This window comes from Pinus tabuliformis, chromosome 1_1 (assembly GCF_031772625.1).
Source record: "Pinus tabuliformis cultivar Carrire ecotype Pingquan chromosome 1_1, CPIR1, whole genome shotgun sequence".
In the NCBI taxonomy this organism is placed as follows: Eukaryota; Viridiplantae; Streptophyta; class Pinopsida; order Pinales; family Pinaceae; genus Pinus; species Pinus tabuliformis.
Window position 1 is genome coordinate 147,737,859 of NC_142297.1, and position 27,394 is coordinate 147,765,252.

Consider the following 27,394-nt stretch of genomic DNA (forward strand, 5'->3'; position numbering starts at 1 on the left):
TAAGATATATTTGTGAATTTAAAATAATATTTTCCAAATATTAAAAAGTATAGATATTTAACTAAAAACAAGGTAATTTTCTGAATATTAAGAAGTATGTATACTTAAATTAAAAAATAATGTTATTTTTTCAATATTGAGAGGTATATATTGGAGTGATCGTTTTATCATGGTTATAATTTCTTTTTAATGTTTTTGTTTGTATATAGATTTATGTTGTTTGTATATAGATTTGCCAGAATTTGTTAAGGCAATATTTTAGTAATTGATTTGTGGTTGATTAATGTTTTTTTTGTTTGTATAAAATTTAGTACTTGATTTGTTTATTTTTTAATTTATTTTCACATTATTTTATACAAATTAAAATGTTTAATTTTGAGAAAAAATATTATTTTTTAATATTGTTAAAGAAACTACTTTTTAGATATTTAATTGGATAACAAATTGAAGGTTTTATTGTAATTATTGACGTAAAGTGGATAATTAGGTCACCGGTTTTGTGATATAAATTCTAGATACAATTGTAATCTTCATATTATGAATTTTATATAGTTTTATAATGATTTTTTATTGTTAGTTTTAGTAGAAAACTACACAAATTAAAATCCTTAGAAAGTAGCTCATATTAAGGTAAATAATATATTTGCCATTAAATATTGTCATGTGAATAGTTATATCATAGATTTTGTGCCATAATTTCTCGATATAATTGCAATATTCATACGAGGATTTTTAGATAGTTTTGTAATGATTTTTTATTGTTAAGATTTTTAGAAAACTACCCAATTTAAAATCTTTGAAAGTAGCTCATACTAAGGTAAATAACATATTTACCATGTACCTAAGTCTTTTCCTAAGAAATAGATAAGAATAAGGTGTAAATAAATATACTTACTCATACCCACCATTCTTTATATGTTTTTCAATATTTTAATAAGTATGATTAAAAATGTAAATATGTAAATTTACTAGTAATCAGTACCCACTAAAATTTATGTCATTCTTTGCTTTTCAAGAGAAAATGTTAGAAATACTAACTCTTACTTTTCTTCTTAATACTAGACATTTCTCTTCATAAAATATATTAGTTAGGAGATTGTTAATTAGCTCTTAGTTTTAAGTGTAATGAGGTATTTTCTCGACAAATTAAATTGCCTAGCAAAAATAGTCAACATATGTTAATACTGGTATAAATATGTGATATTTTGATTCTGATAAAATGCATAGAATAGAGTTTATCATGTGCAATATTTATATTTTTTTATAGAATCTTGTTTGGGTGTAACTTACTTACGAGGAGGGTCTATGAATATGTGAGAGATGTAATCTTTGATCCGTCGAAAATATGTGTTATATTAATTTAGGTGAGAGTATAGTAATGTTACTGTGACTAAATTGCACATTGTTTTATAGTTTAAATAAACAGGTGAGTGAAACATAATCTCATCGTACTATAGTATTTGTTTGTAGAAGTTTCCTACGTGTCCTCCATAAAGGAGGAGCCATTGATTGATTGATGCCACAATTAAAGAGAGCCTGCATTTAAAGTATTTTAGTTTTAGAGGCTGGCAGATAATGATAGGAATTTGACAAATGTCACTGATGCAAGAGCATTTTAGCAACAACAAAAAATATTTTACCATATGAACACTTTATTTTTTGTAATTGTTGTAAGTCGTCATGTTTAGCTGGAAGAATGTGTTGTTCAGAGGTCATGCTAAGTTGTCCCTATGAAATAGATGTAAATAATATAGTTAGTAGAATGGAATTTAGCTCCTAGAGAAAGAACATATGGGGAAATAGAAGATGGATATTAGTTACAACTTCTTTTTGTCTATGTTTTGTTTGGTCCTTGCTTGAAAAAAAAATGGTCTTTTACTTTGTAATTAGAACCAGATGCTAATCAAGTAGAATTTTCTTATGGAATATTTTTGTGGAGTGATTAGATTGACGTCTTTATTTTTTGTCAATTATATGCTTCTCACTTATCTTGTGACTGCACAACTCTGTATTGTATGCATGACCAATATTTCCAGAAGTGTCACAGTCTTGGGATTCGATCGCAAGATGATTTAGACCATCGTCCATAATTCTACCTAGTTTGTTAGGATAAAGAGTAAGGTTAGGAATTTTAGGTCTAAAGTCGAGACAACCGGGCCACTAGTCGAGCGACACAAGTTCTTACTACCATCTTCCCATGCAACCATGGGGGATCAAACTAATTGAAGTTCGGGGCAAGAGAGCCCCTTGAATAGACGTAGCTGAGGAATGTTAGTAGTCCCATCAGTGTCCGGTCTCGATAGACAGGAACCAGTCCCGTCAGTTATAGTCATTGCCACCGCCCCTTGGTTAAGTATTAAGGTTTTTGGCGAGCGTTGAGCAATGAAGCATTGGGTGGTCCCAACAATTAATAGGCCCAAGATAATGGAGAAAGATATGTCACTATCTATGTCTATCAAACATTAAGAAACCAAGTGTACAAGCTCAACTAAACTCCACAATGAAAGAGCACAAGGAAAGAGTGTTGTATTAATGATAAAATTACTTATTTATATATGTGAAATCTAGGTACGAGACGGTTGTCTCTCGGTAACTTATTAACCATAAAAACAGAATGTAAAATTAATTACATATTATACAATATGCAATAACAATCCCGAAGGATTAGTTAACATTCCCCCCTTAATCCGAAGGGACATTTAACATGCCGAGTAACATTCTAAATTTTTCAAACTTTTTACCTCCAAGTGGCTTTGTAAATATGTCTACGATCTTCTCTGAAGTATGACAATGTGTCAAATGAATAACTTTTTCCTCAACATCATGTTGAATCAAGTGATATTTGTTGTTAATATGCTTGCTTCGATAATTAAACTTGCGATTCTTGGCCAGCTGAATTGCAGAAAATTTATCAGCGAGTAGTGGAGTTGAAGCCTTTTGTTTCTCCTGCAAGTCTTCAAGTATTTTGCGAAGCCAAATGATTTCTTTTGTAGCTTTAACTGCTACAACATATTCAGCTTCGATGGTAGAATCAACAGGAACAGATTGCTTGCATGATCTCCAAGAGATGGTTGCTAATCTAAGACTCATCAAATAACCAGAAGTAGAGACTCCATTCTCCTTGTATCCATCAAAATTAGAATCTGAATAACTGGTGAGATGGAAATCTGTAACTTTGGAATATTTGATGTCATATGTTCGAGTGCATTTCAAATACTTGAGCACTCGCTTTGCTACATTCCAATGACCTTCACATGGCTTATGTATGAACCCGGAAAGTATCCCTACAATAAAAGCTATGTCAGGTCGAGTAGTAGTTAGAAAATTTAAACTTCCAACAAGTTGCTTGTACTTTGTTGGATCTTCAAACATACTTCCTCCTGTGGAAGTAAGCTTCAAATTCTGCTCCACAGGAGTAGTGACAGGATTACAGTCATGCATGACAAATCTATCCAATAGTTGTCCAATATACTTTTTCTGAGAAATGAAAATATATTTGGGTTTCTGGTGAACTTCAATCCCTAAATAATAATGTAATCAACTCAAATCTGTCATGTCAAAAACTTTCAATAAATCTCTTTTAACGGACACTATATAGTCATCATTGTTTCCAGTGATCATCAAATCATCTACATACACAACCAAATATACAAATGACTTTCCAATTTTCTTAACAAAAAGAGTTGCATCATCCAGATCAAATAACTTATAATTCAACTTGAGAAGTTGTTCAGTTAACTTTTCATACCATGCACGAGATGCTTGTTTTAGTCCATACAAAGCCTTAACCAATTTTCATACCTTTTTCTATTTCCCTGTAACAACAAAACCTTCAAGGTGAAACATATAAACATCCTCCTTCAAATCGCCATTCAAAAAATCTATTTTAACATCCATATGGTGTATCTTCCATCTATTCTGAGTTGCAAGAGAAAATAAAGTTCTAATTGTGCCCCATTTTGCTAGGAGAAAATGTCTATGTGTAGTCAACGACTTCCTTGTGAGTGTAGCCTTTTGCTACAAGTCTTTCCTTGTATTTATCAAGAGAACCATCTGCTTTTAATTGATCTTATACACCCATTTGGAACCAATGGGTTTGACACCTGCAGGAGGATCCACTAACCTCCAAGTTTTGTTCTTAATAAGTGCAACATATTATTTTTTCATTGCATCCTTCCATTCATCACAATTAGCAACTTCTTCAAAACAATTAGGTTCGCTAATTGTATAACGATTGAATTCACAGACATGAGAAACATCACCTAAATCACCTTTAGAAGAGCTTCCTGTTTCAAAATCATCATACTTGCTTGGAACTTTTCGAGCACATGTAGATCTTCGTAAAGGTTGTTGAAGTGGTTTTGATGGTTGCTCATCTTGAAAAATAGGCTCAAGGACAGGCTCTTCATGAGCAATTTCTGGTCGTGCAGAAACATAACAATAATCCAAATTTTCTTCAACAATAACATTCTCCTGAATCAAAGATGGAAGAACCACATACTGATCTAGAATGAGAACTCCCCCTTCAGTGTGTAGAACACGATTATTAGATTCAAAATAGAACTTCTTAGATGAAAATTTCTCCAAATGAGCCAGTTGCTTATCAACAATGGAATTACTTTTATCTGATTCAAGGAAAAAAACATCTCTGGAAAGAATGAACTTCCTGTTCTCCTCATCATACAATCTATAAGCTTTGGAAGTAGCAAAATATCTCAAGAAAATACATTTCTGACTCCTAGCATCCAATGTGTTGTGCTAATGTTTAGGAATTAATGCATAGCATAGAGAACCAAAGACTCTAAAATGTTGAACAACAGGAAGACGATTATACCACATTTCATAAGGATATTTATTATTGATGATAGAAGAAGGACAACGATTGCGAAAATAAGCTGCACAAATCACTGCTTCTCCACAAAACATCAACTTAACATTCTTAAAAAACATCATAAGTTTAACCATATTAAGCAAAGTTCTATTCATACGTTCTGCGACGCCATTCTGTTGGGGATCATAAGGTATGGTAGTATGATGTTTGATTCCATTGTCCTTCAAATATTGTTCAAAAACATGAGAAGTGTACTCGCCACCATTATCAGTTCTAAGAATTCCTATATTTTATTGAGTTTCATTTTTAATCATCAAATGATTTTTTTTTAAAACATCATACACTTGTGAATTATTCTTCAAAAAATACACCCAACACATTCTCGAGCAATCATCAATAAATGTCAATGCATATTTATTTCCATTTGTAGTTGAAATAGGCATAGATCGACATAAATCTGAATGAATGAGACCTAATTTTCATGAAGATCTGAAAGAAGAGCTATGAAAATGTTGTTTACAATGCTTTCCTATAACACAAGCATCACAAGGTGTAATATTTCTTGGAACTGTCGGAAGACCTTTAATACTTTACTTTTTCATAATTTTGATGTTGCCATAATTGATGTGACCAAATCGAGCATGCCATAAAAATCTAGGAGATAGGATATCACTTTGATGTGCCAAAAGAACAAAACTTTCACGAGAATTAGTAGATGAATTACCATTCAATTTTAAAAGTGTAACTTCTTCCACACTAGTCATAACAACTGCATGATCATATGCTCTTCTTATCTCGATGATTCCATCAAATATATGAATAGAATGCCCCTGCTGCTGAATGTGGATAAGAAACATCAAATTTCGGTGAAACTGTGGAAAGTAATGTACATCATGTAGAACATAATCTGCAAAATTCAGTATCTTCAAACGAATAGACCCAATGCCAGATGGTTTAATTTGACACTTGTCAGCAAAGTAAATAACACCATCAATCTCTTCATTGAATGTTTTAAAAAAATCTCGCCTAAATGTCGTGTGACAAGGGGCTCCTGAATCCAAAATCCAAGTATCTCGCCATTAAGAAAATGTAGTGATGAAAACATCATTCATATTAAAATTATAGTGAGAAACTATGTAATGTGAAGACTTTGATGATTTTTCCTTGTCAGGTGGTGGTTGATCTTTCTTTTCATTTAATTGTTCTCTCCTTTCACTGACTTTCTCCCAAAGGATTTTACAATTAGTAGAAGTATGACCAATTTTACCACATCTAAAACATTTGATGGTTGGTCTATCATTAAATTTCCTTTGTTGTCTCTCCTTGATTATTTTTGCCTCCCCCTCCCTCTATAATTTCTCCTACCATGACCTATACTACTTTTATCACCTCTAGAAGTTTCAGCATGAGACTTTTGATCCTTTTGTGCAAGGCACAAAGTTTCTACATTGGAGTTAGGTTGAGCCTCTTTCTTCCCAAAGGCTTTTTCTCTCTCAGATATTTTGCTTACTGTTTATCAAATGTAATGTCTTTTAGCTACCCACTAGCTTGGAGAGATTCCAAATAGTTTGAATAGACAGGGTGAAGGACTTTTATAAGTTGCAAATCTACTTTAATTCTAGTGGCTTATATATCATGAAAATGGCTTTTATTTCAGAGGCACTCTTCAAAGGATCATTATCTTTCATCTCCAAATTAAAAAAATTTAACAATAACTGAATAATTTAGAGTTATGAGTGTGAATCATACAATTCTTTCAACTTCTTTAGTGCTGGGAATGTAGTACGAAAAGAAACGATATATCTGCTTACCTCTTCTGTCACCGATGCAGTTATTAATGCATATGCCTTGTTGCCTTTTGTCTCCCAAAATTACACGTTGCTTCTCATTATCAGGCGACTCTGGTGCAATTTCTTTTCCATCATTATCCTTATTTCCTTGACAAACTTCCCACAAATCATTAAAAACAAGGGCACTTTTAAGCTTCTAAACCACTCTTGGTAATTTTCCTTTCCATTAAGAACAACTCCAACTATGGAAACTATTGAAGTCATAGTTGTTATGTAGCCAAATATTATTCAAATCCTTACAGATTCAAAATATATGCAATACTTCTGAAAACATATAAATTCGTTTCTCCTCTTGTGTTTACAAAGTTAGCTTTGCGGTTTAGTGGTAAGTTTCAAAAATAGCATAGCAAAGAGCTAGGTTCAAATCTTATTATCCTCCAAAAAGTAAATTTTATTTTACCAATGCCCTCTTAAAAAAAAAAAAAATATATATATATATATATATATATATATATATATATATATATATATATAGATATATATTTCAAATCACGAGAAAATTTTCTTCAATTAAAAAAATATATCTCCTTTATTTTAAGTATCCTTCACAAAAAAAATTGTATCATTCAAACTTTGTATCCTTCAGACATCTCCCATTTGCAGTAAATGTATCTTATTATCCTTCATAAATTTTATTGTCATTAAACTCATGTTTACTGTGGTAAATGCAAATACTGTGATTAAACTCTTGTTTATTATCGTAAATGTAAATACTAAAAAAAATTATGCCACTCAATTTCAACAATCGTCTTTCATTATGACTAAATGATATGAAACCTACAGAGAGTCAATAGTTTTAGCATCCCACTGCATTGCTCCAATGGATTAATCTTTTGTTGCACTCTATCGTCACAATCTTCATGCTCCACATCTCCTTTACACCATAGACTTCAAATACATGGAGTTTAGGAACAAATCAACCAGGGCTCTAATACCACTGTACAATCCCAAATAAACCCCACAATGAAAGAGCACAAGGAAAGAGCGCCTTATTAATGATAAAATTACTTATTTATACATCTGAAATCTAGATACGAGACAGTTGTGTCTTGGTAACTTATTAACTGTAAAAATGGAATGTAAAACCAATTACATATTATACAATATACAATAACAATCCCAAAGGATAGTTTGTAATTAGAACCAGATGCTAATCAAGTAGAATTTTCCTATGTAATCTTCTTATGGAGTGATTAGATTTATGTCTTTCATTTTTGTCAATTATATGATTCTCACTTATCTTATGATTGCATAACTTTATATTGTATGCATGATCAGTATTTCCAGAAGTGTCAGAGTCTTGGGATTCGATCGCAAGATGATTCAGACCATCGTCCATAATTCTACCTAGTTTGTTAGGATAATGGGCGGGGTCAGGAATTTTAGGTCTAAAGTCGGGACAACTGGGCAACTAGTCGAGTGACACAAGTTCTTACTACCATCTTCCCATGCCACCATGGGGGATCAAACTAATTTAAGTTTGGCGCAGGAGAGCCCCTTGAATAGACGGACCTCAGGAATGTCAGTGGTCCCATTAGTATCTGGTCTCGATAGACGGGAACCAGTCCTGTCAATTATAGTCATCGCCACCACCCTTCGGTTGAGTATTAAGGTTTTTGGCGAGCGTTGAGCAGCGAAGCATTGAGTGGTCTCAACAATTAATAGGCCCAAGATAATGGAGAAACCTATGTCATTGTCTGTGTCTATCGAACATTAGGAAAACAAGAACTCAATTAAGTACCAGGGAAGCCTCGCAATATTCAACCTGAGATCTGATGAGTTGATCCATCATTTGACAAGCCCAAAAGAAAATAAACTCTTCGTCATTTGTTGTGTTTCTCATTTGGACATCGGGGAGAATAGAAATCATTGAAACCGAGACTAGTGGTGGTGGAGTCGAGACCCAAGACCCGAGATCTCATACACTCAGTGATGAGAAACCAATAAGTCTTAGCGCCTTTAGAGTGGAGCAGGTTCCAACTGTGATCATATTGGTAAACTACACAACTTTATAGTGTATGGTCTACAAGATTTCAAAAATTATTAGAGATGTTGATGAATACTCAACTAAACAAAATATCAAGACAAGTATTGATTAAGGGAGGGTGTTGGAAATATTAACTATTACTTGTCTTGTGATGATTATGAGATATTAGAATGTATTGGTTAGGAGGTCCGTAATTAATTATAGTTTTAGGTGCGGTTGAGATATTTTCCCAATTGATTAGATTGTTGCTAAGATATTCAATTTATTTTAATGCCTAACTTGTATAAATATGTGATATTGTAATTATAATAAAGTACTCGAGATAGAATTTAGTGTTTGCAATAATTCTATTTCGCAATTAACTTCTCCACATTAAATATTGATTTATCAATCCCTAAAATGAAAAATAAATATTTATTTTTCAATTTTATTAAAAAACTATTTTTCAAACATTTTATTGGACCATAACTTGAAAGTCTTAATCTGGTCTTTGCAAAATATAATATCATGTAAATAAATATTTCACAAAATTTCCATAATTATTTATGAATACAATATCATGTAAGTAATTATATCATAGTTTTTTTTTGTCATAATTTATGAATACAATTGCGATATTAAATATTTGTAAAATAACTTTTTATTATTTCATGGAGTAATTGAACTTTGCTATGCATCAACGTTATTGAAACTCTCAACCGTTGGCCGCAATTCAATAATTCAAATTGTTTCGTAATCATATCTCTCAACATTTCTACAATTTCAATTTTTAAATGTGTAATAAACTTATGGAAAAAAAAACAGAGTTTCCCTTCGAAGTTTAGTAGCAGATTGTGGGTCCTCTTTGCAAATGTGATATACACAATTGATTATCCAACAGTTTTCTTGTAAGTGTGTGCATATCAATCCATCCTAACCCAATGACTGCTAATATTTGTATGAGTAATAATGATAACGAGGAATGGAAAATGGTGAAAACGAGCATTATCAACTTCCCACACTTGGTTGTGCGGGCTTTACACATGTCATCAGGGCATTGCAGTTTTCTAACCATGCCTACCACTATATTCAGTTTTCCAATTTGGCCGCTCCATAAAACTTTTCTGAATTACTTTTTAGGCGCAATAATTTTATATATAATTTTGTTGGAACATAAATTTTAATTTTAATGATAAAGATTAAAGTTCCCTACAAGTTTCACACAAAAGATTTATAATTCCAATATTTTATATAGATAAAAAATTTATAAATATTAAAACAAGATAATATATATTAGTTAGGATATGTAAAATTTAATATCACAAAATAAACTATAAAATTGAAAGTAAAAATAAATATAAAAATTACATCCTATGACATCCAAGATTAATCTTAGTCGACTCTCCCATAATCTTGATAGCATTATCATGTTATTGAATAAAATAACCTAATTGACGATGTTGTGTTGATTGCCACTGAAGATTTTCCACATCACATGAATATGACGTGCAACCTTATTCTTAATCGACTCTCACAGAATCCTGATAACATTATCTTGTTATTGGATAAAACAACCTAATTGACAATGTTGTATCGAATTCCACTGAAGATATTCCACATCGCATGAATGAGCGGGTAGGTGTCTTCCTTCATTATTTGTTTATTCCTTAAATAACACAACTTCTGATTTTTGCTACAAAACCTAAATGTCTACCGGCACATATTATTGTAGGGTCAAGGGCTTCATTGGACACTAAGACAAATTCCTTGCAACAGAAATAAGAACAGTTTTTGAATCCAGCAATCACCCGAGAACTATTCCAGCAATGAGAACTATGAGATCCCTCGACCACCTCAGGAGAAAGTAACTACTCCCACATTGAAAGCATTTATAGGTAAATTTCGGAGGAAAGAAGTTAATGTCATATTTTAAAATATATTCTCTGTCATTTCCAGTTATAATAAAATATAGTAATTAAATGCATATAGACTTTACTTCGTTATATATATATATATATATATATGCTTTTTAATAATTTTGTTAACTTTGGTTGTTTATATTTTTAGCGGGGGCTTCGCTAGTGGGAGCGCAAGATCACTGGACTCTCGACCTTGCTAAGCCTTTTCTTTCTTTCTATTATGAACTCAAAACTACCAGTAACCTTTCACGCACTCTGAGACCTTCACAACAGCACCCCAGCCTTCCATGGTCATTGGCATCCCTTCAGCTAGTTGATGTAGTGACGAACTTTTATGTAAGAATTACTATCATAACAGCACAACTTAAGGCACACAGTGCTCGGAAGCGGAAAATGAAATAACACTCTTTATTGATCTCAATATGGATTACAATAGTAAAAAATATGTTCAAACCTAAGTTTGACTATGTTCGCATTTACCAGACTTGAGTTGTCCAATGTTGAATGAGATTTACTGGAGGCCACCTGGCGAATACACAAGCTCTATCTGTGAACAAAGACTCAAGACACATATACTCCGACACTCTAATGTTCTGGCCACTTTAAGTTCTCACCAGTGGGTTACACTGAGGTGCATGCTTCTCAGAGCACCTAAAGAGTTTTAGTTCTTTACATGATGCAAGCAAATCAGACAGATCGTCTGCAGTTGCAATGTAGGCAAAGAGCTCAAACTCCAAAACATAAGACTTAGAAACTCACAATGACTAACAACCGATGCCCAAATGAGCCTAGAATCCTTGCATATATAGCAAAAGGAGGGGACAACTATTGGATAGTCGGACCAGCAAACTGAAGTACAAAAGAATCTGTCAGTACGAGATGTGGTTCAATATCCACCAAAAGTCAGAGAAGTGCTCCAAGTCTCGTGACTAAGGAATCAATCGTATAAACTTTTTACAAAGAGGAGGTGACAACTCATCCCATGCAAAGCATATTTATCTCAAATGTACATTGTGGATGCCTTTTAACCAGTGAAGACCCACGAGAAAACTGGTCATGAATAGTCCTCATGACTGGACCATTGTATAATATGGAGCTTTATGGCATAAGCCCACAAGAACCAGAAGTATTGGGGCCACCAAGGGCCGTTATTCTAGAAAAAACTCTGGGATATAATATACCATCCCAGGCTTTTGGTAAAGATCCTTCTTACAATCATAGGTTTATTAAGCACAAATTGGTATTTTATCTTTGTCATTACCAACCATTCATCATGACGGCACATGAATTGTTGTAAGATATGATGGTTTGGGTAATTATACATGTGTATTACATGTCTAAATGGTTCATGAATACATTCCATGTTATTTTTGTGAAAACATTTATCAAAAATTACGTGGAAATAGGCTTCATATCAGATTGGATCAATGGTTGTATGGTTAACACCATAGTCATCCCACCAATCCTCTAACCATTTTGACTGCTATGATTTTTATCTAGTTCTAATAGATCCAAACTTAAGCTTAGTGTAGTGTGTCTCATTTTTTCCATCTACATTAAGCAGATCCCACCATAGCTGCTTATAAACTGCAAAATCAAACACTTTGTCAGGGAAAATAAGTTTAGGATCATTATGGGGCCATAACGCTGGATTAGTGATTGGCCATTTTGTATTCCAGGCTCTGTTTATAGTGAAGTATCTATGATATATTTTTCTTCTGTCACTTCCTTCATTCCATTTCATTGATATATCTTTAACTTCTTTCTCAATGGTGTAATAATTCTTCTCAGTAAGGTTCCATGTTCCTGAAGCAAATTGAATAATTTTCTCTTCTGGCCCTTTTCTTTGTTTCAAAATACCTCCCCAACCAATATTGTTGGCGTCTGATTCCACGATTTTGAATGCATCATCATCTGATATGTATAAGATGGGGAGAGTTTTTACCTTAGATTTGATATTTTGTACAGCTCTGGTATGAGCTGGAGTCCAGGACTCGGGATTCTTGTGCAGACTTCTGTCCTTTGTGCAACCTTGGTAGAAGTTACGGACATAATTGAGGCAACCAGGAAAACGCTGCAACTTATTATATCTGGAAACTTGCTCAAAAATTCAAGAGCATGTTTCTGTAGGGAAATTTGGCCATTGGCCTAAGAACTTGATGGAGGTTTGGAAAACCTCAATCTTCTTCTTACTTAGGACTAAACCATTTCTTTTGATGGCATTTACAAAGATCTAGATATGCCTGAAATGATCTTGCAAGTTCTTGGAAAAAATCAAAATTTCATCTATATACACGATTAACCAATCAAAAAATTGCTTAAAAATGTTATCCATCACCTTCTGAAATTTTGACGGAGCATGCTTGAGGCCAAATAGCATAACATTCCATTCATAGTGTCCGATTGGGATACTGAAGGTGGTCTTAAATTTATCTTTCTCCGAAATGGCGACTTGCCAAAAACCTTATTTCAGGTCAAATTTTCAAAATACTTTGGCTCTTGCAATTCCACTGATCAAATCACCCTTGTGGGGGATTGGATATGTATCATCTGATAGTACTGCATTCAGGGGCTTATAATTTATGACCGGTCTCGGGATTCCTCTGATTTGTTTTGATCTTTTATTGACATAAAACCCATAGCAGTTCCATGGACTGGTTGATTCTCTGATCAGTTTTTTATCTAGCAGGTTTTGGACCTCTTTCTGGCAAAGTTCTCTATATCCTTTATTCATTGGGATTGCCTTACTTTTACAAGGTCTACCTGTGTATTCTGCTTTGTATGGGAGCTCAACTGAATGTTGCTTTCTATGCCAAAATGCATTTGGTTCTTCAGCGCAACATTCATTTTCAATCTGTACTTCTAGCTCTAAAATCTTTTTTCTGTACTGCTGGAGAAGTTAACTGCTTTGAAATGCTGAGAGTGGATTTCAAATCTTATAAATCTGATAACTTGGCTTCTGCTTTTTTCATTTCTTTCATAGTTTCGACCATTGTTGAGACTCTTGGAGTCAATACATATGGCAATCCTATTCTTCTGGATTGGCCACTAGAAGTAGGCAGAGTGATAAAATATCCACCTCTGTTGTTCTTCGTACTGTATGAACCATGAGGTTCTACAGCAGCTAGAAAAATGTTTCCTAGGATGCAATCAATTGGGATGTCAACAACAGCAAATTTCAATTTTAAACAATGTCTTTCAAAACATATAGAAGATTTGGGCACTTCATAATTAAACGTCTTATTTCCCAGACCAATAACTTCTCTTTTAGCTACCATCCAAAATTTGCTAGGATAACTTTACTGTTGAGTATATTCATAGCTGATCCAGAATCAATAAGAGCAGTGAAATTAAAATTTTCATTCTGTATACAAATTTGTACCTATACGTGGTGTTGTTGATACTCGACTACGAGTATTCGCATTTCTCGAAAACCAGAATTATTATCTTTTATTCCTTCATAGATCTGGACATTTGATTTATAGTAATCTTCTGGATCAGATTCTTCTTCCGGTTTTGTTTCTTTATGCATTTTTCCTTTTTCTAATCTATGAACCTGAATTTTTAGCTGAGAAATTTCAGATTTGAGATTATGTGTTTCATGGCTTACTTCCTCCAAGGTAAGTGGGCAGACCTTGTCCTGTTGTCGTTGCATTTGAAAAGATTTTTCATTTCTTGCATATGAGCCATCAATAGAAAGTGGCTTCTTACCAGAATGTTTGCTGCTATTTGAAATCTTCATCTGATCCATGAAGGCTTCTGTGAGGCGAGTCTTCATTTCTCCATCCTCCACTGCACGGATCTGAGATAAGATTTTTATTTCATCTTCCTCTATTTGAGCCATAAGAACTTTTTATTTGAGTTTCTTAGACTGTGGCTCTTCTTTTGAAGATGATTCTGTAGAATCAGATTCTCTGTTAGTAAAAATGGAGGTTAGAGCTCCAATCATATTGTTTTGGACCATCCCATATGGATTGTTGATTATGTTACCTTACTCACTTTGAGCAATTGATCTTCCATTTACTTAATCAAAGCAGGAAAAGATTATGTTTCCCACCATCTCAGGAGTTTGTCTGTAAAGCACTGAATAATGGTCTTACAAGCATCTACCTCGGGATTTCCTCTGAGACACATGAGTTTATACTCTGTGTACATCATGTCTATTAATTCTCTTATTTGTCCTACACTGAGGTTGTCTATAGACCATTCTCTATGAGAATCCACAAAGAATGTGTGAGTTTCTGGAATTTTACCCTTGCCACGGATATCAGGCACAACATACTTGGTGTATTGACTTTCTAATGGCTCATACGGGTTCTTAATTTTGCCGAACTTGAATATGAGGAATTTTAACCCACTGCTAGATGGCAGTTACCTATCATTAGTGATTAATTTTGAGAAATAGATATTTATTTTTCAAATATTTGATTGGAATTTTTTATTGCATGGTTTTTTCACACAACTGCTATATTCATTCCACGATTTTTAGAGAATTTTGTAACATTTTTTATTGTTAAGATTATCTTGTACTTTATATTATATATTTCTCTTCATAGAATGTATTGGTAAGGAGATTGTTAAGTAGCTCCAGTTTTAAATGTGGCTGAAATATTCTGTCAAATAATTAGATTGTTTAACTAAGATAGTCGATCGATTTTAATGCCTAACTTATTATATAAATATGTAATATGGTGATTAAATAAAATACATGGGAGTTTATTGTATGCAATAATTCTATTTTACTACCAAAACTAGTCCAGTGTAACTTTCCTAGGAGAAAGGTCCAAGCATATGTGGTAGATGTAAGTTTTAATCTTCTGCAAATATATTATTAAATTAGATTAGAGTAGATTATTGTTATTGTGTCTAGATTGTAGATTATTGTATAGTATAAATAAGGAGGTGAGTGTAACACAATCTCGTCATACTGTAGAAGTTAACTGTGTGGCCCACGAAAAGCAGGAGGCACTTATTGATTGTTTCTGCAATTAAAGAGAGCCTACATTGGTAAAACTAAAGTATTTTCAGTTTTAGATTTAGCAGATAATGATAAAATCTTGAAAAATGTGGTTAGCTATTATTTCATGCTTTTGCATGTCGCTGAAGTGGTTAATGAACTCAGTGTCATTCGTAGAGGTATTGCAAAGTGTATCTTTTGCTTGTCTTTTGTTTAAACCATCTCACATAACCAAGTTTTGGCCTATGGTTTAATTGACAAATGAGGCAAGCTATTATTTCATGCTTCTGCATGTTGCCAAAGCACTTAATGAACTCGGTCTCATTAATAGAGGCATTTCAAAGTGTGTCTTTCACTTGTATTTTGTTCAAACGATCTATGCCTCTACTACCTATGGGTGACGAGAATTGGTTGTAATGCAGTGTTGCACATTGCATACATAGGACTAAATGCAAAAAGTTTAAACACTCTAAGAGGGCCTACCATATTTCATAGAAGTCTATTAGTATTCAAGTTGATACCATATTTTTGGGTAGTTGTTTTGATTCAAGCCCAAACTAAGCCTACTGAAAAACCCACAGTGCCCAGCTTGTTTCCTATAGGGCACTTCCTTCAAGCCCTTGTTACAGTCACTTTTACGAGATTATAAATCCCTCACAGTGGAAGCATTTAAAAAAAAAAAATGGAGCTGAATGGGTGATATAAAAACCACCGAGTTCAAAACTTATTCATATAGCCACTAGAGCTCAAAATTCCCATAGACATATAATATGCACAAACCCAAAATGTGGGTAAGAACTATTATGACCTTGAACTTCACTTATTAAAATAAGTGTGCGACTCTTCTCTACATAAGCCCTATCATTAAGCTCAACCTCTTTTGCCATAGCTTACCCATTTTCATAATACTATAGCCAATAACCCAATAGGATTTTCTTTAAAATGTATTACCAAAAGAGTTCTATCGAAAATATTCAAGTATCGAGACATTACTTACGATAAAGTTGCGATAAATATTTCCCCCGATTAAAACATTCCAATGCTTTAAGCCTAAAGTTATACTTTATGGATATAATAAAGGAAAAATGTGGCTACACAAAGCTTCCATGTAGTATATCGGAGCTTCCATATATCATAACATTAAGAGAAAGCGCCACTACAAAACCTCTGATATCTAAAACCTTTGATATCTTTTGATCCTCTGATATCCGCCCATCCTCATTCTCCAATATTCTAATATTCCTCATCCTCTGATATTCATCTCTTCCATATATCAGAACTTCTATATCGAGAGGCAGTCTTTTAAAATCTTCGATATTGCATCCCCGATATAAAACCTTTGATACATTTTCTCGCTTACAACTCATAATTGTTATATATTTGAATAACACTTATTGGAAGATGAGGATATCGCAAGTTTTAAAGGTGTATCACTAAAATTTCCCTGATAAAATCAGTTGATATGCTCACATGTACAAAGGCCATCTGAATGCACATTTATCATTTAATGGCCAAAATCGTCGAATTTATGTTTTTTAAAGTTTTAAACGATTTAATCATTACAACTTGATGTCTGCACCATTTTCTCATTAAGACATAAATTGTTATGAAAAATAGTTATTTGCCCCAAAGAACTCTTTAGTTAAGAAATTTCTGCTTATTCTTGTGTTTTCCATTACAGGCTAGTTCCAACAAGCAAAATTCATCACATGTGTCTATGGAAGCTAAGGCAAGGAAGAAACCCATTGTTCAACAGTAGTCGATTGCTACCCCACCTGAAAATACTGAAATTCTTGCATTATTCTCAGATACAACATGTTCTGCGAACGCTGAAAGCTCCTCTTGTGAAGCTATTTATAAGCTTTTTGAAGATGAAGGACCCATGATAATAGTGAAAACACCTACGGTCGATGATTTTACCTCTGTCTCTGAAACAATCTATAGTGATGTCACCAATTCATTTTTGCATAGAATTGCAACCCAGCCCAGCGCAAGATCCGAACTTATTCAGATATGAATAATGGGTTATTGATCATATGAACATTGCACAAAGGAATTTCATGACCAAGAAGAAAACAGTCATTGGGTCATTCAGCAACAACGATTTGAGAAAAATGTATCATCTGTCACAACCTCGGCGAAAATATGGCAAGATTTTTATACAGAAGTTCATGAACGAGAATGAGCATCATTCAAATCCCATCAAAAACTGGAGAAGAGATCCTAACAAACATAAGCGAGAATATAAGGGTGTTAGCACTCGATGGATCCTTTTAGGCTAAAGGAAAAGGTCCACGGAGGTAACCACAAACCACTTTTGGCTAGAAACTGGTCTTTTCTAACCAAACAGGGCTTCTTCACTCAAATAAACCTAAAAATGGAGATTTTGACAACGCAAAAGGAGACTAGATCTGAAAGGATTATGTGAAAAAAATATTGCTAGAAGTAAACGAAGATTACTGAGAAGTGAAAATTTGTGATCCTAACACTGTTGGGCAATGATGTTTATGCATTTAACAACAAATAACACACACACAGGCTTGTCTGAAATATACTTCAAATCAAGGAAACCAATTATCGTATAGTGGGAGATGAACATGAAAAATACTCATTCACACGACAAAAAAAATTTAGCTTTGATGTTGCATATTTGAGACTAAGTATTAAGAAGAAAGGACATAAAACAAGGGTATAATATATTCCATTTGCAACTGAAATATTTGACACAACTTAATTAGAGCAATGCAAGACTGAATTCTAACACAGTTGAATCAACATACCCATAAGATGAAATATTGTGAAATAAATATAACTATATAACTATCGCAACAAGGAACGAATCTGAAGCACAATACCACACGTATCTCTATGAATATCCACCAGAACATTGAGTAAAAAACACCTTAATTCATGAAAAACTAGATCACAGTACACAAATCTCTGAAAACTAGTTCACAATACTATCCAACCCTTTCTTTCTTCTAGACTTTGGCATTAAATAGCCATACAACATTTCAGATATCATGTCTAGATTCAAAGCATCTCTTATCCATGAAAAGGATCAGATTAAAAACAAAATACGAAACATTAACATATTTTGCAGTGTTTTCTTTTGATAGAAAGAATTGATAAAATCCTATAACATTATCATATCATAAAGGATATCTAAAGTCTTAACAGTCATCTGAAACAACGAACTATAATTTTCAACATAAAAAGGAAGAAACATCATAAAGCCTTCAAATCAATACTGCCTAGCAATCTATGTAGCATGCCCTGTTGGCATAAGTTCACACTTAATCGTACACCTAGTTGATGACTCAATGGTGATTCATCCTCCACCTCAACAACACATTGAACATGTACGCAAATCATCAAAAAAAGACACAAAAACTTGTATGCAACATCTGTGCAATGGTTGCGCAACATTTGTGTACACTAATTTTTAAACCCACTATTGTGCCTCTTTCCTGCCATCGGAAATTTATATTATAAACTGGTCACGTACCAATACTTTCAAAATACCAAGGATCAACAACATGATACTAAAAACTTCTACAAAACAAAAATAACTTCTATTATGCAACACTAGCAGTCTTCAACCATCATCAAAATTTCAAAACTTCATGAATATCCTGTTACCTCCTCTTTCTCTTGTTGGATGAAGCTTTTCTAGTGGTTGCTTTGACTCCAGTGCTTTTGAGTGAAAGATATTTTTCTTCAATTAATATTGGTTGATAAGGCTTTGATTGTGGTTTAGTCCTTGTTTTAGGCACATTTCCAGGTGGAGGTACTCCAGAATCTTCCTTGTATTTTTTAATCAACCACCATGCCTTTGATAACTTTTTGTCATTATCCTCACCCTTCGCTTCATTGACATGCTTTCTCACTTGATCCACTTAACAAAATATTTTTCTTTATCAAGTGCTTTATTGGCTTGTATTCTTTGTCAACATCTATAATCAACTGATCAAACTTCTTGAAGTCCTCATTGTCCTGTGAAATTTGCAACACTTGCATCTCACATTCCTCAAGCTCTTCTAGGTACCTGTGATGTCCACTGATCAAAATTGGCTTTATAAGGAGATTAAGCTATTTGTTTCATCTGTTGCACCTATCGTTGCTTGTTTATCTCTAGTAAAGGGTCTTGTAGGCTTTAACAGCTCCTCCTCTTTCTCTAGATCAATTACTTCCTTGCCTTTATCCAACCATGCATTATCCTCACATGTGCTTTCTCACTGGAATGGCTGTGCTTTATTGGCTTGTAGCACTTCTTTGTCAACATCTATAATCAACTGATCAACAAACTTCTTGAAGTCCTCATTGTCCTGTGAAATTTGCAACACTTGCATCTCACATTCCTCAAGCTTTTCTAGGTACCTGTGATATTCTGTCCACTGATCAAAATTGGCTTTCTATTTGTTTCATCTGTTGCACCTATCGTTGCTTGTTTATTGATGCTCTAGTAAAGGGTCTTGTAGGCTTTAACTTTAGCTCCTCCTCTTTCTCTAGATCAATTACTTCCTTGCCTTTATCCAGCACAATGGTCTTAAGAAGTGTCTTTGGTTCTTCTTTAAAATTAATTGACTGTGTAGAAGTATCTTGAAACTCCTTATCTTTCTTCTTTAGAAAAGCCATCTTGAGTTGTACTTTTGCGAGGGCATCCTTCAACCTATCAACCTCATCATCTACTTCCTTCATTTGAAAATCTATTTCTTCCTTGACATTTTGTTCTTGTTTCTTTTTTCTGAGACATCATCAAGCTCGACTATACCTTCAACCACTTTCTTAATACTTTGTTTGGTTCTTGACCTGGTTATAGGATTTAACACAAACTTAGTATTCTCATTTTCTTGTTTATTCTCATCACTTGGTTTTAAAAATGAATCATCAAATACTTACTTACCCTTAGCTTGTACAGTGGGTTTTAGTTTTTCTGAGATATTTGTATATATGTATCTCTGAGCACACGATTCTGTCTTTTTCAAAAAAATTATTTCTAGTTGTGACTTTGCCAATGCATATTTCATCAAAGTTATCTTTGGATCCTCTTCCTCTGCCTAGGTTGTTTCAGTTTCTTTCACAATTTATTCTTGCTTGTTCTCTGGGGTAACATCAACTATCTGATGAATCGACTCCTCAACTACCCTCTTCACCTGGACCTTTCTTGTTTGGAACTCTGCTTCATGGGCCTCTACCACATGAAACTCTACTACATAAACCTTTTTTGGCAATTGGTCCTTCTTGTTTCCTCTTGCAGTTTGCCTCTTGCTTAACTCTTTATTGGATTTATTTCTTCGTTTCTCACTTAGTTTCTCATATTCACTTACCCTTTCTACTACCCCAGTCACTTGTTCATTATGTGGCTCTTCTTTTTCCTCACACAAGTGATTTGGAATTAAACAAGAATGCAATAAATTATAGATATAACCATAAACACAAAGATGCAGCAAAAATAATACTTCATTTCATTAATGTAAAACACTGAAATATGCTTACAAACAACAATGGAAATAAACTAGAGCTAGGGCGATGGTAGCTTATCTCTAAGAAGAGATGTGGCGGCTACATGCCTCTGAACTCTGTTACAATGAGGCTCGAAGGCCTATTTATTGTTGAGAAACATTGGAAAACCCTAAACATCCAAAAACGTAACCCTAGAAGATGAAATGCCAAATTGTGGGCCCCGTTTGTGTAAATTGGTACATCAACTTCCCGGGGTTTGATGCGGTACAATATCTCGTTAGAAAGATCTATCTGAGAACTACAACTTTGGAAAGAGCTACATCTGTCCATTCACCCATGTTGCTCCCTGTTTTCCCAAAACACGTCGTTGAGGGCCTCAAAACGGCTCCGAAAGTTCAGGACCCAAAAAACTGCTAAAAATAGTAAATTGTGCTATAATTAAGGGAACTGAAAAGCTAAAACAAACAATTGTGGGTGTCCAAGTGGACTTGGTGGGTGGCCACCAATATCCATTTGGATCATTCCTCCCCCCTTAAGAAGCAATGGTCCCCATTGCGTTGATTTCCTCCATGAGATGAGGAAGCTTCTGCTGAACTTGGTCCTTGGTGAGCCACTTGCCCTGGTGAAGGAGTTGGCCTGCTTTGACAACTCGATACAGTTGGATATTCTGCTGGCGAGTGTGCTTGATCTGTGCGTCCATGATCCGATCAATTGTATCTTGTTTCATGCACTCTGGATTTAACTATGTGGGTGTGAGTTGTTCTGCAATGTCAGGCGTGTCTAGTAATGGTGGAAAGTATGGCCAAAGGCGGTCCACATTGAACAGTGGATGCAGGCTAAGGAATGGCGGAATGCTGAGCTCAAATGAATTGTCTCCCACAGCCTTGGTAATGGTGTAAGGACCATATCGGAGTGGTCTGAGTTTCTGATAGGCTCCGGTAAGGTGTTCCTTTTGCAAATGCAACCAGACTTTATCGCCCACCTAAAACTTGTGTGGCACCCGATGTTGATCATGTCACTGCTTGTACTTGGCATTTGATTTCTCCAAAATGTCATGGACCTGCTGGCGAATATGTTGGATGTGCTCAATGAAATTGTTTGCCTTATCTGTTTCACACTGGACATGATCCAAATCTGCGTGAGTAGCTGCAAATGGCATGTCCACATCGATGGGACATAGTGGTTGGAATCCCAAGCCCACCTAAAAAGGGTTGTGGCTAGTCAAGCTGTGGAGAGCCCGGTTGTAGCTGTGTTGAACATAGTGGAGGCTCTTGTACCATGTGCGTGGATGCTTTGAGTTGTACATGGGTAGAATGTGTACAATCATCCTGTTGACAAACTTTTTTTGGCCATCAGTTTGAGGATGGAAGGCAATGGACTTAGTGAGTTTGGTGTCCAGCATCGACCAGAGACTGGACCAAAATGCACTGAGGAACCTGCTATCCCGATCTGAGATGATAGACTGTGGGATCCCAAAGTGTACCCACAATCGTTCAAAGAAAAGTTTAGCAGTGGCTTCCGCTGTGATATTCTTCTTGCGGGCCACCATAATGGCCATCTTCGAGAACCTGTCGATGACCAAAAAAAAATAGTCGTTTTCATGCTTAGTGGAAGTAAGGCCTGACATGTAATCCATGGAGATGGATTCCCAAGGTCAATTAGGGGTAGGCACTGTGGTATAAAAGGCCTAACTTCTTGACAATCAGTTTGGAAATGACACAGGCAGTGCATGATCTGATGTACTTCCCGACATCCTGTCGAAGATTCGGCCAATAGAAATACTTCTGCAGTACTGCCACCGTTTTCTCGACCCCGCAATGCCCAACAGCTTGACTGTAGTGTGCTTCCCAAATCATCTTGGCACGCTCGCTTAAAGGAACACAAAGGTGACCTAGGTGGCATAATAGGGCATCCTGGAGGTGAAAATCTGGAACATGTCGACCCCCAATAGTGTCTGGTATGTGTGGCCGAATTCTGGGTCGCATTTGTAGAGAAGTGGCCAATCAGAAGTCTCGTGCCCACAAGAGTTGAGCACAGTGGTTAATGCCATGATTGGTGGTCGACTGAGGCAATCTGCAACATTATTGGTGTTGCCCTTCTTATACTTGATATTCAAATGGCACTGTTGCAGGTATGTGGACGACTTCTCATGATGATCATTATGCAATTTCCCTTGGATCTGTATCAACTGGAGGGGTCGGTGGTCTGTGTGGATGACCGTTTCCTTCCCCAAAATGTAAGGTTTCTATTGTCGGCGGGCCTGCACAATGGAATACATCTCTTTGTCATAAGTGGGATACTTCTGGACTGTGTTTGAAAGTGTCTCATTGTGATATGCCACTAGACGCCCATGTTGAGTAAGGACTGCCCCAATAGCATAGTCAGAGGCAACTGTCTCGACCTCAAATGGTTGTTGCAAGTCTGGGAATGCGAGCACTGGTGTCGAGCAGATGTGATCTTTCAACTCTGTGAATCCCTTCTGCTGAGATTCAGACCAAAATAATTTTTCTTTCACTCCTCCCTTGGTGACTTAACTCAAGGGCCAAGTGATATGAGAAAATCCCAACATGAACCTGCAGTAGAAGTTGGCAAGACCTAGAAAGTTGCAGACCTCTGTTAGAGTGGTTGGAGAGGGCCAATAGCAAATGACTTGGATCTTGGCCGGATCCACATGCACCCCCTATTCATCAATAATGTATCCCAGATACTAAACCTGGGTCATCCAAAAAGTGCATTTCTCGAAATTGGCACATAACTTGTGTTGCCGCAGAGTTTGAAGAACCTATCGGATGTGGTAGAGGTGCTCTTCCCAGCTCTGGCTGAAGATCAGGATGTCATCCAAGTATACCACTACAAACGAGTTGGTGAATGGCTACAATATGTCATCCATTAGCCTCATGAAGTTTGCAGGAGCATTCGTCAATCCGAAAGGCATAACCAACCATTCGAAAAAGAACTCCTTCAATTTGAAGGCAGTCTTCCACACATCGGAGGGTTCGATTGGTACCTGGTGATATCCTCACTTCAAATCGATCTTGCTGAAATATTTTGCCCCCTTCAGTTGGTCCAGGAGGTCATCAATCTATGGGATTGGGTACCTATTACGAACACTGATCTTGTTCAGCGCCCAATAGTCAATACAGAGTTTCCAAGTCCCATCCTTCTTCTGTACCAACACGATCGGGATTCCACAGGGCGATGAACTCAAACGGATGTGACCTTTCTACAACAGCTCCTAAATCTGCCTCTTGATTTCATCGTTCTCCAGAATGGAGCGCCGATAGATTCGTCCATTGGGCAGCAACGCACTTGGGGTCAGATCGATGGAGTGCTTGACCTGACAGTGCAGAGGAATCCCTACGGGGGAGGTGAAGATTTACTTGTACTCCTCCACGACCTTGTCCATCTATAGTTGTCGTGCGAAGGGGCCCTGTCTAGAGGTTGTGGCCACCGTCTTCTTCTTTCCTTGAGGGCGTATCATCAGGAAAACAAATTTCCCGGTTTTGGAAATGAGCTTACTGCATTGTTTTGCAGTAACCAAAGAGATGGCGGTAGGCGGTGCTACCTCCAGTATCCTGTACAACTTATTTCCCAGATTAATAATAACAGCACATGGCCTTGATTCATACATAGCATGTCACTTCCAAAAGTATGGTTGTCCTAATAATACATCACAATCTTCAAGGGGAGCAATGTCACACAATACATCATCCGTGAAGGGCTTGATGTTGTATGGAAGGTGACACAGTTGGCTCACGCGAAGGTCCCATCCTTGGTGAAGCCACCCGATGGTGTACGGTTGCGGATGTGTTATGATCGGTAAGCCTAGCCACTTCACGACCTCTGCCGAAATGAAGTTCTTTTGGCTCCCACTGTCGACAATGACCTGTAGCGGGGATCCCTTTACCCACATCTGAGAGTGGAAGAGATGCTCCTCCTCCTCTGGATCTTTGGGTTCCTCCTTCTGGATCTTTGTTGTGGCAACCGTGGCATTGGGCTCTGCATCGATAATCTACTTCCCTTTGTCATTCCCCTTGTCAGGTTCTAACTCAGAGTTGGAACATGCATCTAATTCTGAAACCTTTAGCTCAACCACCAATGGCTGCTTGGCCTGACACTCACTTGTTTTGGCAGTGGAGCTCTTATGGAACTCACACCATTTTCCCGTGTCCTTTTTCGGCTTCGTGGCACTGTTTTTTACTTGCATCTTTGGCGGGTTGTCTTGGGCTGCCCTGCCTTGGCTTTGTCCTTTGTTCTACGATTTGGGGGCACCTTTCTCTTGCTTCAGAGTCACAGATCCAAAGTCTCGCTTCTTCTGTTTAAACTTTTGCTCGACCGTGATGGGATATTGGTATGTCGTGTCGAGCGAGCAGATGTTCAGGAATTCTATTTCTTCCTGGATGTACTTATGCAGAAAGCCGCGGTATTTGAGTATCAAATGCTGCTCTAAATCCTTGATACCCAACTTTGTGCAAAGGGTATGGAAAATATTAGTAAACTTTGGCACGTGTTGGTCCCTTCCCTGCTATAGCGTGGTCCACTTTATGTATTGATCCTCATAGCTTCCGACAGGGTAGTACTACTCCTTGATGGCATCCCGGAATGAATTCCAAGTGGGTGCGGCTGAAAATAGTGAGCCAGTATTTTCATCCTTCTGCGCGCAGTAGGTTTTCCACTAGTCCTTGATGTGGGAGCTGCTTTGAGAAGAGCGAAAATAATCTTTTCCCGACTCGAAAGCTCATGAACAGAAAAATAACCCTCTAGCAGATTTAACCATTTATCTACGACATCTGCGTCTATCTGACCCTCGAATATGGGGATTTCAAAATTAACTTGTACCTTAAAGGGTGTGGCGTTTCCAGAGTAGCTGTTGGAAGTCAATGCGTCGCCTCTAGGTTGCCGCTGAAGGATCTGGAAAAAGTTTTCCATCATCGTGTTCCTTTGTCGCTCGAGGTCTTCTTCGAGCAAGATTTTGATAGGATCTCCTGCCCCCTCGTCTTTCTTCTCATCTGCCATGGGAGGCCGTCGGGATTTGCGAGACTGTTCTTGCAAAGGTTCAACCAGTTCAAGCCCTAACTCCTTATATCCCGACCCCGTTGGGGACATGCAAAGAAAAACAGAGGAAAAAAGCAGATCGCTCTGATACCACTAATCCGGATTTAAACAAGAATGCAATAAATTACAGAGATAACCAAAAACACATAGATGCAATGGAAATAATACTTCATTTCATTAATGTAAAATATAGAAATATGCTTACAAACAACAATGGAAATAAACTAGCTAGGGTGATGGTAGCTTATCTCTAAAGGAGATGTGGTGGCTACATGCATCTGAACTCTGTTACAATGAGGCTCAAAGGCCTATTTATTGTTGAGAAACAATCGAAAACCCTAAACATCCAAAAACCTAACCCTAGAAGATGAAACGCCAAATTGTGGGCCCCGTTTGGGTAAATTGGTACATCAACTTCCCGGGCTCGTAACTTTGGCATACGATCTCCATTTGACGCGTACAATATCTCGTTAGAAAGATCTATCTGAGAACTACATCTTTGGGAAGAGCAACATCAATCCATGGACCCATGTTGCTCCCAGTTTACCCAAAAAACGTCTTTTAGGGCCTCAAAATGGCTCTGAAAGTTCAGGACCCGAAAAACTGCTAAAAATAGTAAATTGTGCTACAATTAAAGAAACTGAAAAGCTAAAAGAAACAATGGTGGGGGTCCAAGTGGACTTGGTGGGTGGCCACCAATATCCACCTAGATCAACAAGTCCATTGGCGAGGAATCCACTTGAGGGAATAGGCTAAGATTTGACAAAAAACTAGACCAAGAAACTTTTCTTTTCTCAAGTTCAAACACAACCAGGATTTTAATCAAGGAAAAATGAAAAAAACTTGATATGTGATTGTCTCTCTCAAGCTAGACTTTCTTTGCCATTCTTCCTAAAATATTGAGCAAATAATAAGGTAGGTGCATGGTCTTCTTAGTTGTAAAATGCACCAGGAGTCCGAGTTGATACTAATAAACACAACTGAACTTGACCTCACACATAAAATACCTTTATATGACCTTGAGCATCTGACTATGATGACCTTGAAGGTAAGTGCTTAGGAATGTTGTATCAAAATGACTTCTAAATTGTGGTTTAACAAATTCCTTAAAGAATAAGGCATTAATATCATCCCCTTTGAACCACTTTTCCTCATATGAAGGAATGTCTGTGGCATCAGAAATGAGTTTCTCTGTAATAACCATCTCAAAGTCCCCCAACTTGGCCTTTCCATCCTTGAAACTCAAAGAAAAAAGACTTGCTAGCTGAGCATGGTGACCCACTGTTTGAATCTTCTCACAGAAATGTACATGCCCAACATTTTCAAAAGAAATGTTAATCATTCGATTAG

At 36.1% G+C, this 27,394-nt stretch overlaps 1 protein-coding gene across 3 annotated transcripts in view; it reads right to left on the bottom strand.

Annotated features, from left to right (window-relative positions):
* The window catches only part of LOC149212050 (MADS-box protein SOC1-like), a 426,272-nt gene that overhangs the window by 180,994 nt on the left and 217,884 nt on the right, over positions 1 to 27,394 (bottom strand). The window lies entirely within an intron of this gene.